The sequence below is a fragment of the Macaca fascicularis genome, chromosome 3 (genome assembly GCF_037993035.2).
Source record: "Macaca fascicularis isolate 582-1 chromosome 3, T2T-MFA8v1.1".
Classification (NCBI taxonomy): Eukaryota; Metazoa; Chordata; class Mammalia; order Primates; family Cercopithecidae; genus Macaca; species Macaca fascicularis.
The window spans coordinates 3753580-3766247 of NC_088377.1; the positions used below are offsets into that span (position 1 = coordinate 3753580).

General features: G+C 52.9%; 1 long non-coding RNA gene across 2 annotated transcripts; it reads right to left on the reverse strand.

Annotated features, from left to right (window-relative positions):
* Positions 1–9006: 9006 nt before the first annotated feature.
* Positions 9007–11062, reverse strand: LOC141409989 (uncharacterized). Of its 2 annotated transcripts, none has more exons than XR_012433160.1 (2): positions 9750–11062; positions 9007–9438 (listed from the first exon to the last, which is right to left on the reverse strand). It is a non-coding gene; the product is annotated as an uncharacterized lncRNA (long non-coding RNA). The 2 variants fall into 2 exon arrangements; XR_012433159.1 differs by having other exon boundaries at positions 10432–10755.
* Positions 11063–12668: the final 1606 nt, after the last annotated feature.

The following is a 12668-nucleotide window of genomic DNA, read 5'->3' on the forward strand; positions in this document are numbered from 1 at the left end:
CAGCTGAGAAGGACGCTCCTCTCTCAAGGCAGTGAGGGGAGGAGAGGAGACGGCGGACAATCTGTCTTACCCGGCCTGGGCCCCAGGCTCGGGGGCCCTCCGTGACTCACTATTCAGGCATCAGAAGGGCCCCTGGGAGGGATTTGTGATCATGTCCCCAGGCCTTGGAGGAGAAACCACAAGGGTACCCTGAAGCCAACTCCTGGCCTCCACCAAGAAAAATGAGCTCAGAGAGCACAGCCAGCACAGTGCCAGGGCAGGGGGGCAAGGACCAGCTCAGCCTCTGGGAGGAAGGAGCCCAGGCAGTGGCCTCGGCTGGGATTGGGTACTGGGAGCTCCAGGACCCAGGGGCCCCCATCCTCAACAGAGGGATCAGAAATGCTGGGCAGCAGGGCTGTGGGAGCGCTGACCCTGAGGGGGTCACGGGGACAGTGAGAACAGGGAATTGTCATGTGACCCAGGGCTGAGTGGAGGAAGTGCCCCCACCTGGCCATGGTGACGCAGGAGCCATCGGTGTGTGCAGAAACCCGGGGTGGACAGTGGGCCGTGGTGCCTGGGCTCTCTTGGGGCCAGGTGACCAGCTCACAACTGAAACTGATGGTGAAACATTTCATTCGTCGGGGTGTATGAGTCAGCTCAGCCTACGTGACAAAGCACCACCATGCTGGGGGGCTCGAACCTCAGAAATCCCTGACCTCACAGCCCTGGAAGCCAGAAGTCTGATCCCTGACCTCACAGCCCTGGAAGCCAGAAGTCTGATCCCTGACCTCACAGCCCTGGAAGCCAGAAGTCTGCAATGTAGGGGTGGTCAGGGCCGGCTCCTCCTGGGGCTGTGAGGCAGCCTCTGGTCCTGGTCTCTGCCAGCTTCTGGTGGCCTGAGGTGTTCCTGGAGATGACCGTCTTCTCCCTGTGTCTTCAGTTTGTCCTCCCTGGACATGTCTCTCTATGTCCGAATCGCCCCTTTCAGTAAAGCCAGTCTTGTTGGGTCCAACCTGTGACCTCATCTTAACCTGATCTGCCAGGACTCTGTTTCCAATGAAGGTCCCACTCACAGGTATTGGGGATTGGACTTCAGCACCTTTTGTGGGGAATACCATTCAAGCCATCATCTAGGGGAGGGGGGGAAGCTGCAGGCCCCTGTGGGCAGCGAGAGGTTAACCTTGCGCCTGCAGGATGGGCCCCACCCTCCCAGCCTTGGCCTCCCCACGGCCATACACAAGCATGAACTTGCATCTGCTTTTACGAGCTGGAAATTTAACATCAAATCTTTTCTACCATTTCGCTTTCTACATTAGGACCTGCAAGGACAAGAACGTTGTTTTTTTCTTTCTGTTTTACACTGAACTGATTCAAGTGAACACATTGCTGGGGTCAGCAGCAGCAGTGAGGTCCTTTCCCCGGTCTTGAGAATACACATGACTTTACATCCAGCCCAGCAGCCCCCACATACCCCTAGGAAGGGCCCAGGGAACACCGTCCTTGGTTTCCTCTGGGGCAGAGTTTTCTGGAACCGCACTGAGAGGACACTGAAAGCATTGAGAAGCTCGTGCTCTCCTGGACATATTTTATTGTTTTAATATGTAAATTGATTCCTTTAAAAAACAATCCACAAATCTCATGGCGGGCCTTTTTACGTGCATGAGCTCTAATTACTTGATTTTTTGGAAGCGCCTGAAAAATTATATTTCTAATTCCTCTAGGCCTGTCATGCAAGAGCCTTTTATACCTGCAGGGCTGTCCCTCCCGGGAATCAGACGCCGCGGTGCCGAGGAGGATGACGGCAGGAACCACTCCTCCCAGAAAAGGGCCTTGCAGCCCTGAGCATTTCCAGCTCAAACAGAAAGGATGCGTCCGCTAATGATGCCTGTCGCTATTTGCATCGTGGACGCGTTTCCAGGGTTTGCAGGCCCTGGAGAAGGAGGAAATGCTTCCCACCCCGTCACGCTCAAGATCATGTCGTCATCGTCCGAGCTGAGTCACATCGCCCGGAGCAGACAAGAGGCCTGGCCCCCACCCGCTCTGTGTGCGCAGAGAGACGCTCTCAGAGGGACGGGAAGCCGGAGCCTCTGAGCCCAGCCTGGAGCATGGCAAGCCACGCTGGCTGGAACCCCTGGGCGCACAGACTTGCTGAGAGTCCTGTCGCCCTGCTCCCCATTCCTGTAACCTCCCAAGGCTGGGCATCTGTCCTTTATGGAATGGGCCTTTGCCAAGCGCTGAACAGACCTTGATTCTAGAATGTCACTGAGCGTGTCTGGCTGCAGGGAAACACGCTGCCTCCCCCTGGGGTTTGTTAGAAAGAGCTCTGAAGCCTTGCAGAGGGTGCGGGTGGAAAGTACCTGGGGTGGGGAAGCCAGGTGCAGAAAGCCTGAACCGAGAGCGCTCTGGGGAGGTTCCCAGCATCGGGCACACGGCGGGTTACCTGGAGGTCAGCAGCCACTGCAGGCGCTGCTTCCCCATCGCGAGGCTCTGCTCAGTACAGCCCAGCTTCAGCTTGGCCAGCGCATGCCCAGCTAACCCTCCTGGGACGTGCCTGGCAGCAGCCTAGACCCTAGGAACAAGAAGAAGAAAAGTCGTGACTCATGCACTTGGGGAGTTTCTGGTGTGGGCTTTGCAGGGATGGAATCTGAGCAGCTAATGATCAAACAGGAGGGCGGTTTACATGTCAGTGTTGTACCCAAGGTCCTTGGGGCAATAAGGGCTGTGGGCAAAATTCTGCTGACTACCCCCAGCCCTTCCATCCTTCTTCCTGAATAACAAGAACCCCAGCTTTTCACTGGACACACTGCATTCAGATAAAAGGCTGCATTCCTCACGCTATATCAGGACTAAGTGAGGTGTAGTCTGTTGGCTGGAATGCAGAGGTGATGACAGGCAGTCCAGCAGCCACATTGGACCATGAGATGGCAGGATCGATATGAAGGACTGTGAAGAGGCATGAAGCAATGAAGGGACGTGGAGAAAGTCTGAGTCCCCACTCTCATCAGATCACGTTGTAATATGAAATCCTTAATTTTGGCTGGATACAATTCCCATCTGCCTCACAGACAGATGTGACCATGTGCCTAAATTTTGGCACCCGAATTTTAAGCAGAAGTATTGTGTGCAACCTCCAGAAAGCATCCTCAATGGGCAGGACCACGCCCTCTGCTGTGCACTGAACTGTGTCCCCAGTAAATTCACATTGGAGCCCAAACTTCCCATGTGGTGTCATTTGGAGATGGGGCCTCTGGGAGATAATTAGATTTAGATGAGGTCATGAGGGGGCCCTTGTGATGAGATTAGTGCCCTTTCAGAAGAGGAAGAGGCACCAGGGCTCTCTCTCTCTCTCTGCCATCTGAGGATACACAAGACAATGACCATCTGCAAGCCAGTTCGAGAACCCTCCCCAGAATACAACCTCGCCGGCCCAGATCTCAGACTTCTAGCCTCCAGAGCTGGAGAAAGAAATGCCTGTGGCTCGAGCCACCGCCTACGGTGTTCTGTTACAGCAGCTGGGGCCAATGACGTCCTTCCTTCATCCCCTCCTCTTTCCTGCTGGCTGAAGTGCCCAAGCAGCCACCTGGGTCCACAGAGAGCTGATGATAGAGCAGCGCAAGGAACCAGCTGTTGTTCTGGCTGGGCCAGATCGCCCTGCACGTTTGTCTCGGATTTGCAGTACATTCAGGGACAGAACCTACATCTAAACCTGAACATTCGAATGTCTTCTGCTTTGATTGCCAGTGAAAGAACATCTGAGTAATTATTGTGCCTAAAAATTCTCACCCACAAGCTGATATATATTTCCCTGTTCTCATCTTCCCAAATTAGGTGGGTGTTTCCTGAGGCCACCCTAACATATTATCACACCCACAGCTTAACACAACAGAAATTGGCTGGGTGCGGTGGCTCCCGCCTGTAATCCCAGCACATCGGGAGGCCAAAGCGGGCGGATGGCTGCTCCTGGCATCCAGGAGTTTGAGACCAGCCTGGACAACATAGCAAGACCCCATCTCTACAAAAACTACACATACACACAAACTAACCGGGTGTGGTGGTGTGTGCTTGTGGTCGCAGGTACTCAGGAGGCTGAAGTGGGAGGATTGCTTGAGTCCGGGAGGTGGAGGCTGCAATGAGCTGTGATTGAACCACTGCACTCCAGCCTGCGCTACAGGGTGAGGTCCTGCTTCAAAACAAAACAAAACAAAACCAACAACATAAATTTATTCTCACACAGTTTTAGAGACCAGAAATCCAAGATGCCAGCAGGGCTGTGCTCCCTCTGAAGGCTCCAATGGGGGATCCTTCCTGGGGGCATATGGGGGCTGCTGGGCTGGATGTAAAGTCATGTGTGTTCTCAAAACTGGGGAAAGGACCTCACTGGTGATGGATGCCCCGAGGCCATCAGGCCAGGGTTCCTGGAGGGGGTACCTTCACCACTGCTGGTGTTGCAGGAGCTCAGGGGAGGTGCACATTGGCAGGAAGGGCCATGTCTTCCACCAAGTGGGCACCTCCTCAGTGTGTAGAGAGAAGGGACTGTGGCTTTCTGGCTGTCTCCATAACTGCAAAGTCCTCAGAACCCTCCTCAGTCCCAGGGTCACACCAGCTTTGAAGCTCCACCCAATACGAGTCTCTCCAGCCACCATGTGGGACTCAGAATGGAACTGGTAAGTCCCAAGAAGATAACAGGGGAAGTTCAAAGGGGCTGGGACCACTGAGTCCAGAGAAGGGCAAGGAAAACCCAGATGGGCTCACCATGGGGTTAAGGTCCCGGCAGAACAGGCCCCAAGGCCACGCATGAGAGCACCCTCCCTGGGCAGCAGGTGAGCCGGGCCACTGCCTGGGTGCAGAGACACCTCCAATCTGGCCTCCAGGATAACTGTAGTTCTCCAACTCTGTGAGATGATCAACAAGAACGGACCCCCGCCTGTCTCTTGGGAGGGTTGTCTCGAAGAGGGACACGCTCCTCACAGAGAAGTCACAGGAGCCTCTGGATTCCTCCGGAAGAATTTTACCCTCTCTGCCCAGGATACCTTTACCACCAGCCCCGACACTCAGACCCTGGCTCGTGTGGCTCACATCTGGGGCTGGAAAATTCCTTCTGGTGGGGGCCGTCCTGTGGACTGCAGGATGCTGAATGGCACCCCTCCCCTGCTAAGTGTGGCAACCCAGAGTGTGTGCAGATCTCACCGGATGTCCCAGGGTCTAGACCACTCCTGGTTGAGAACCACTGATACTGCGGGTCTGGCTGGGAAAATGTGTAAACTTCCCCAGGTTCCCCTCCACATCCCAGGCTGTGTGCTTAGGGACGCAGGTTCAAAGGCCGCACGCTTAGGGATGCGGGTTCACAGGCAGAGAACTTTGTGCAACACCAACTTCAGTGAATCAGGAGGAGGTGCTGGGGGGCAGGGGGGGCACTGGGGGTGGGGGGCGGGGCAGCAGGTTTTGTTCTCAGGACAAATGGAGAGCAGACCAAAGGGCCCAGGAAGGAGACGGCTACACCAGAAAACCCTGAGTTCACAGAAGGCACAGGAAGGAGACGGCTACACCGGAAAACCCTGAGTTGGCAGAAGCAATCTGGCTAACACAGAATATCTGCATAGGCCCGTTTGCCTATGACTGACCTAGCTTTGGATCACTCACATGCAAATCTGTGGGGCCCTGTGGGGAAGGGAGAAGCCTTTGCTGGGGACGCTGGGGGGTGGGGGAGTTGAGTGGGAGCCAGAAAAGCATAGCTGTTCCTGGACTCGCCTGGCTGTTCCTGTTACGGAGGGAGGAGGGCACCTGCCCCACCTTCTGGCTGCCTGTCTCCACACCTGCTACTGCCTGTGGCTTCCCCACCCGGCCAGCGCACCTGTGTGTGTGTTGATGGAGTGGGGCGGCCAACTAAAACAATAGATGAGTGAGTTACCATAAAGTGGAAAAGTGTCGGCATTAATAAAGAATTTTGTGTTGATAGAAATAAGACAATTAATTTATTTATACATATATATATATCAATCAAGCTGCCCCTCAAGGGCTCTGGGCCTGTCCTTAGCATGGGAGGGTTTGGGTGTGGCCGGTCCTCCACTGGGAGACAGTTTATGCACAGACCTCCTCACTGCCATGGAATAGCTCTAAATACTTATTTTGATAAGAGGTCATTCCAGGCATGGTGTAAAATCTCAGAGGGCAGGCCATGATATCTTCCTTACCTCTGTTTCCGGCAGTGGTGGTTTAAATGGTGAGAAAAAACCCTTTGTCTGAGGAATGTGAGTGCTTGTCATTATCAGGCCCAGAGAGACCTTCAAATGAGACAGCGCTCGCACCCCGCTCCCTGCTTTGAGCTGTGTGTTCATGTCTGGAAACTGCTTGCAGTTGCCATGAGTAGCTATGGATTAACCCAGTAATGCCGCACTGGCCCCTGTAACCCACACCCTATAGCTTAACATTGTACAGCTGATCACTCATCAATGCTATTTCTGTAAACTCACGAGAATTCCTGATAGAAAACGTGGTATCAGCTGCCTCCCTGACCCCCACTTTCCTTCCAAACCATATGAACTGCTGCCCATCGGCGTGTAGATCCAGGGCGACTGGCATCTGTGGCAATCCTCAAGCTTGGCCCAAAGAAACTCTCCACTTAGATTAATTCTGCCTCAGCTTCTTCCTTTTAGGGGGACAATAGTGAGCCCCTAAAAGATGTGTCCACCCAGAATCTATAAATGTGACTGAATTTGGAGAAAAGATCTGTGCAGATGTCATTAAGGACCTCCCGGTGAGGTCATCCTGAATTGGAGCGGGCCCGGATCCAATGACAATGGTCTCAGAAGAGAAGAGACGGGGAGAAGACACACATAGGGAGGAGTCACGTGCAGATGCAGGCAGAGGCCACTGGAGCCACCAGGAGCTGGAAGAAGCAAAGGGTTCTCCCTGGGAGGCCTCAGAGGAAGGGCAGTGCGACTGCCACCATGACTTTGGACTTCTGGCCCCAGCACTGTGAGAGGACAGACAGGTTTTAAGCCAGGCGGTCTGTGGTGCTTGGTTATGGCAGCCCCGGGCGCTCACGCACCTTTCCAGAGGTGCTGCTGCCCAGGAAGCGTTCCGCACGCTACACCTGGTTTCCTGCCTTCAGCAGTAGTTTGTGCATTGCTGCACATAAAGCCACCTCCCGCTTTTTAACGGCTGCCTGTCACGAATCCCACTGTCATGTAGCATGATTTATTTCTCCAGGCTCTTATCCGGGCACGTTGGAGCAGTTTCCAGCTTTTGACTACTTGCAGGTAAAGCTGTGTCAGTAGCCTGGTGCAGATGTCATTCAGCATTTGTGTGCATGTATCTGCAGACCTGCTGGGTGTGTGCACTGTACGTTTCTATACCTGTTTCAAAGAAAGCATCGCACGTTGCTCACACCAGTAATCGGTTAGGATGCCTCTCTCCTACTCCTCACCGATGGAGGGTTCTCACATTTTGTCATTGGCAATCGGATAGATTAAAAACGGTCTTACATTCTAATTTTAACTTGCATTATTTCTTTTTTTTCCCATTAGTGCATGTATCTTTCCATACGTTTAACAGCTTTCATATTTCCCTTTTGTGAACTGTTTTTGTACTTTGCCCATTTTCTATCACTTGACTGGTCTTCATTGCATTGATTTCTAGAACTTCTTTATGTAGGAGCCAAATGAAGCTTTTCCTGTGCCTTGCATTGCAGATTCTGTCTCATTTCTCACCTGTCTTTGTTTATGGTGGTTGTTTTTCACCAGGCAAACATTTTTAACTTTATTATTATTTCTTTTTATCCATTTTTGTGACTTCTGAGTTTGTGTTCTATTTCAGAAGATCTTCCTCCTTCTAAAACTACTAAAGGAAATGGCTCTCTCCTTTCTTCTAGTATGTTTATGGTTTCTAATTTTATAAAAATATCTGCTGTAACTATAACATATGGAGGGCTTAGGGAGTAAAGTAGGAATGCGATTTTATTTTTTTTTTAGAAAACTAGTTGTAGTTTGGTTGTTGTTCAGTTGGGGTCTTCTGAACAACTGGAATTCATCACACCGATAGACAAAATCACCTTTCCTAACTACCTGGGTGTGTTTGGATCCATTTCTGGTTCTTCTGCCTAATTTCTTTGCTCTCTGACTAGTGGGTCCATGTCCCAATTACTGCAATTTTATAGGCTCTATGAATGCAAAGATCTATTTTAAGATATTTCCTAATATCAAACCATCTTCAAGTCTCCTAGGTCATGGCTTACAGTTTTTAGACAATTTAATTGACATTTTTATATTGCTATTCATTCATAAGATTGGCTTATGATTTTCTTTCTGTGCTTGTCTCCTTGGGTTTTGGTATCATTCTTATGGTAGCTTCATAAAGAGAACTTGGAAATTTTCTTTCCTTATTTATGCTTTGCATCCATTTAAATATTATCAGTTCCTTAACAGTGTGGTGGAATTGTCTGGGCCTGGAGCCATTTGTAGCTTTGTTGCTGTATCAGCATTACAGTCCTAGGCACCTACAGCTATGATCAGTGGTATAGCAGGTGGGTAGTGTAATAGGAGGGAACAAGACGACTGGGAGTGTGATGCCTGTAAAGAATCTAAAAATGATAGTAAAACCAACTATTATTACCACATCCTGCCAATTCTAAACAGTCAGCAAGAGAATACACACCCTTTTAAGAGGACCCACCACTGGCATATCATGGAAACATACCCTCCCTAGCAAAGTGGCATAACTCCTGAACCTCTGCTGGAGCACAGCGCCCGGTTTTGTGGCTGGGTTTGTACGCAATTACATTATATTCAAATCACACTAGTTTATTCCCCCAGAATGAGAAGATAGAGAATAAGCATTTTTCATCAAAATTAGTTCTGTGACATTATTATAAAAAATATGAAGGAAACTCCCAAAGAAATCCTAAACCTTCAAAAATTATTAAGTATGGCAGCTCCTCAAAACAATTAAACATCGAATTACCACGTGATCCAGCAATTTCTTCTCTGGGTATATACCCAAAAGAATTGAAAGCAGAGATGCAAAGAGATATTTGTACACTCGTGTTCACAGCAGGTTTATTCACAGCAGCCGACAGATGGAAGCCACTGGAGCGCCCGTGGATGGAGGCGTGAGCAAGTGAAAGATGGTCTATGCAGGCCACATAGGATCTGGCCTCAGAAAGCAAGGACATCCTGACACGCGCCACAACATGGACGGACCTTGAGAACCTGATGCTGAGTGAAATAAGCCAGGCACACAGGGACCGACACCGGGTGGTTCCACTTGTATGAGGTCCCTAGCGGCGTCCGGTTCGTAGAGACAGGAGGTGGAATGGTGAGTGCTGGGGACTGAGGAGGGGTGTGGGGAGGCAGCGTTCAAAGGGGACGGGCTTTCAGTCTGGGAGGATGGGAAGTTCTGGGGATGGGTGGTGGCGATGACTGACAACAATGTGGATATGCTTCATGCCACTGAATTGCACACCTAAAAGTGGCTGAAATGGTAAATGTTATCTTATGCATATTTCACCACAGGAAAATAAATAAATAAATAAAGCAAGAAGTTCTTTAACTTGTTGAAAGTAAACAGAAAAATGTTAGAAAAACTTTAAACAGAAAAAAAAAAAAAAGGAGAGAAGAGATAAGTAAAGTAAAAGCGCCAGCTGCCTGGGTCTGCGACCTGGCCAAGCGTCTCACTCGGAGACGCTCCCTGCAGGCCCCCCTGTCCCTCCCACCCCTCGCCCTCCACAGGGACCCAGCCGGAGGGGATCTGGAAACGCCTCTGGCTTTGCTCACCCGGCCTGTGTGGCCCCCAGTAATTCTGGGCAGGTCGTTCCTTCACCAGCACAGCACCAAGCTCACGCCCTCTTTCCCGACCTTTTCCACCAACACAATCTCATTAGATCCTTAATCCTGGTCTTACTTCATAAACGCATGAGTTTTATTCCAGGGGCTCCGGGGTTACTCTGCCCATGAGAAGCCCTGATAAACAGGGTGCTTTCTGTGTGGGGCATAGGGGTCACCTGCAGCAGGAGGCCTGGCTGCCCTGGGGGTGTCCTTTCGGGCTGGGGTGCGGTCCTTCCAGCACATCCTCCTCCTCTAGAGTCCCTGGGAGGGCCCAGGCTGTCCCCCACCCCCATAAGCCTGGCTCCCACTGGCAGGGAAGGCCTCATCTTATCCGCAGAGGGTGGGCCTGGATCAGCAGGAAGCCCACGGTCTCCTCGTGCCTGGCACCCTCTGGAATAACAGACAAATTACTGGCGGAGGTTGCAAGCTGCTCAAAAAATTCACTCTAGAAAAGCAGGGGCTCCGTTCCCCAATCAAAGCCTCGGGGCGGATGTCCATGTTTCTAGAACGGTAAAGTCATTCTGCGGTGTTAGCCCATGGTGAGAGAGAGTCTAGAAAGTCTGATATGTGTGTTTCCTTTGTAGGATTTCCTTCCATCTGGAGGCGGAAGGGGTGATCAGCAGGCACTTACGGATGATCTCAGCGGTGACGGCTTCGTATTCCAGGGGCTTCCAGGGGGCTGGTGTTCCTCCGCACTCTGGCCTGTCCAACTCTGAGTCTTAAATTTGGGGCTGGCAGACAGGGTCACCATGGTGGGGGGCGCCTCATTTTTGCCGTGGCTGGGTGGGCAAGAGATATCCACAGGGCTGGGGTGGACAGAGCAGCCATCCTGTGGGTCAAGTTAGACCCTAGGTCCCATTGGTCAGGGACACCCCCTACTTAGCCCCTTATCCCTTCTTCAACGAAGACATGAGCAACGCGGGCTCCAGGCAGGGAATTCCCATGCCAGCTGTGTGGGCAGGACGCAGCTGCCAGTGTTGCTGTGGCCAGCGCCCTTCCCTGTTCTCACGCCGTTTGCATTCTTGGGTACAGCCTGTTCAGTTTCTGCTCCTGCCCCGCCCTGGCAGCCACGATACCCTCGGGCCCTGCACTTGGGAGAACCAGCTCCAAAGTGGGTGAGGCTCTGTCTGGGACAGCGAGTCCCAGGGATCCCCAGGGAAGCCACAGGCTTAGGAGAACGCCGGGAGCCGCTGGCCCCAGACACTTGGTTGGGCAGCCGGGCTCGGCAAACCTCTCTGTGGCCTCCTGTGTGGAGAGGAGGCGGGGAGCTGGTTAGCCTGAGGCCCAGGAGCCGGGTAGATGCATGACTCAAGGTCACCTTGGGTGTGACTCATGGCCCTGCACTCCCAACTGCCATCACACTTCCAATAATAACCGTACACATCACCAGGCCCTCCTGGGCCGGCGCTGCTCTTGCTTCCTGAGCACCTGCTCCTGTCGAAATTGACTGGCTTTGCACCCACTGTACAGACGAGAAGACCCTTTCCATCCTGGCCCGACTGGGAGCACGTGACAACTGTCTTTAATTCCCCATGAGTGTGTTCCCATGGAGGCACTGCCATGGGTGACAGTGGGCTGGCCTCACCCCCTTGACAAGCAGGGCATCACGGGGGAAGGGCAGGCACGCTGCACTAGGGGTCTTAGGACACTGCTGGAACTCCCTGGGACCTGGAGATTTTGCTGGAAGACCAAGCTGTCACCACTGCAGATTCAGCAGTCAACCCCATCCTTGGGGTGCCTGATACTGTCTTTGGGGGCTGCTGGGTGGGGCTGGTGGGGGTGGAGGGGCGCCTTGTCCTGCACGCCTCTGGACGATGGGGGATAGTTCTGAGAATCGGCTCACTTCTTCCCCATGCCTGTCCGTCAGGCCACCCCAAACAAATGCTCCGGGAGACACAGCATGCTCACCCGGGACCTGATCCCAGACCCTTCCGCTGGGGGCTGGTTGGGGCTCCCTGGCTGGTGGGGTTCTCTTGGGAGGGCTCCCCTACATGGAGGACGGCACTCGCTCCATCCACGCTCATGCACACACCGTCAGCTGGTGGAGGAATGAAGGGTGCATGCGTGGCCCTCAGCCGTGCCTGCCTGGAGGTCCCTTTATGACTCCACCCCCCGGAGGAGGAAAAGGAAAGGAATTCTCCTCTTCTTTTTCTACTTTGAGAAAAGTCTTAATTCTCTTCCACTGAGCCTCAGGCCACAGAGGCCCACGAAGTCCCAATGGGCATTCGCACGGTGGGCTCTGGCCAGGTTTGCACTGCTGTACTTTGACAGTTTCCCTGCCCCACCCCATCCAGCTGCCCTATGGACTGGACGGGGACCTGGGCACTGCAGGTCCCCACTCCTGGCCTGGCAGTGGTGACTGGGCGGGGTCTTTCGGTGTCCATGTGAGTGGGGACTTCTTTCTCCCCTTGCTGTGCGTGGACTCACCCATCCCCTCTTCACTCGCTCACAAAGCGGCACGTGCACACCCCTGCAGGACCCAGGGTGGCTGCAGGCCGGCGTCTCCTTGGCTCCCCAGCACCACGGCTGCAAATGTCCTTTGTCCTCAGAAAGATGCAGAGGGGGCAGGCCTGGCGATCTCCCAGACGGCCTGCATTTACGTTCCCAGGGCCTGCTGGTGAGAAACGGTTCCCACAAACCCCCATGGTCACTGGTCGGGGCGGTACCTCCACATCCTCATGGCCTCCCTTGCGTTTCGGCTGAGTCCTGCTCCTAAAGGGAGGGGCTGCCTTGCCGTCTGTTACAGGTCCCCTGCCTCCCCCCAAGAAAAATATGTGGATGCCCTGACTCTGGCACCAGTGAACATGACCTTACTTGAAAGTCGGGTCTTTGCAGATGGAAATAGTTAAATTAAGATGAGCTTACACT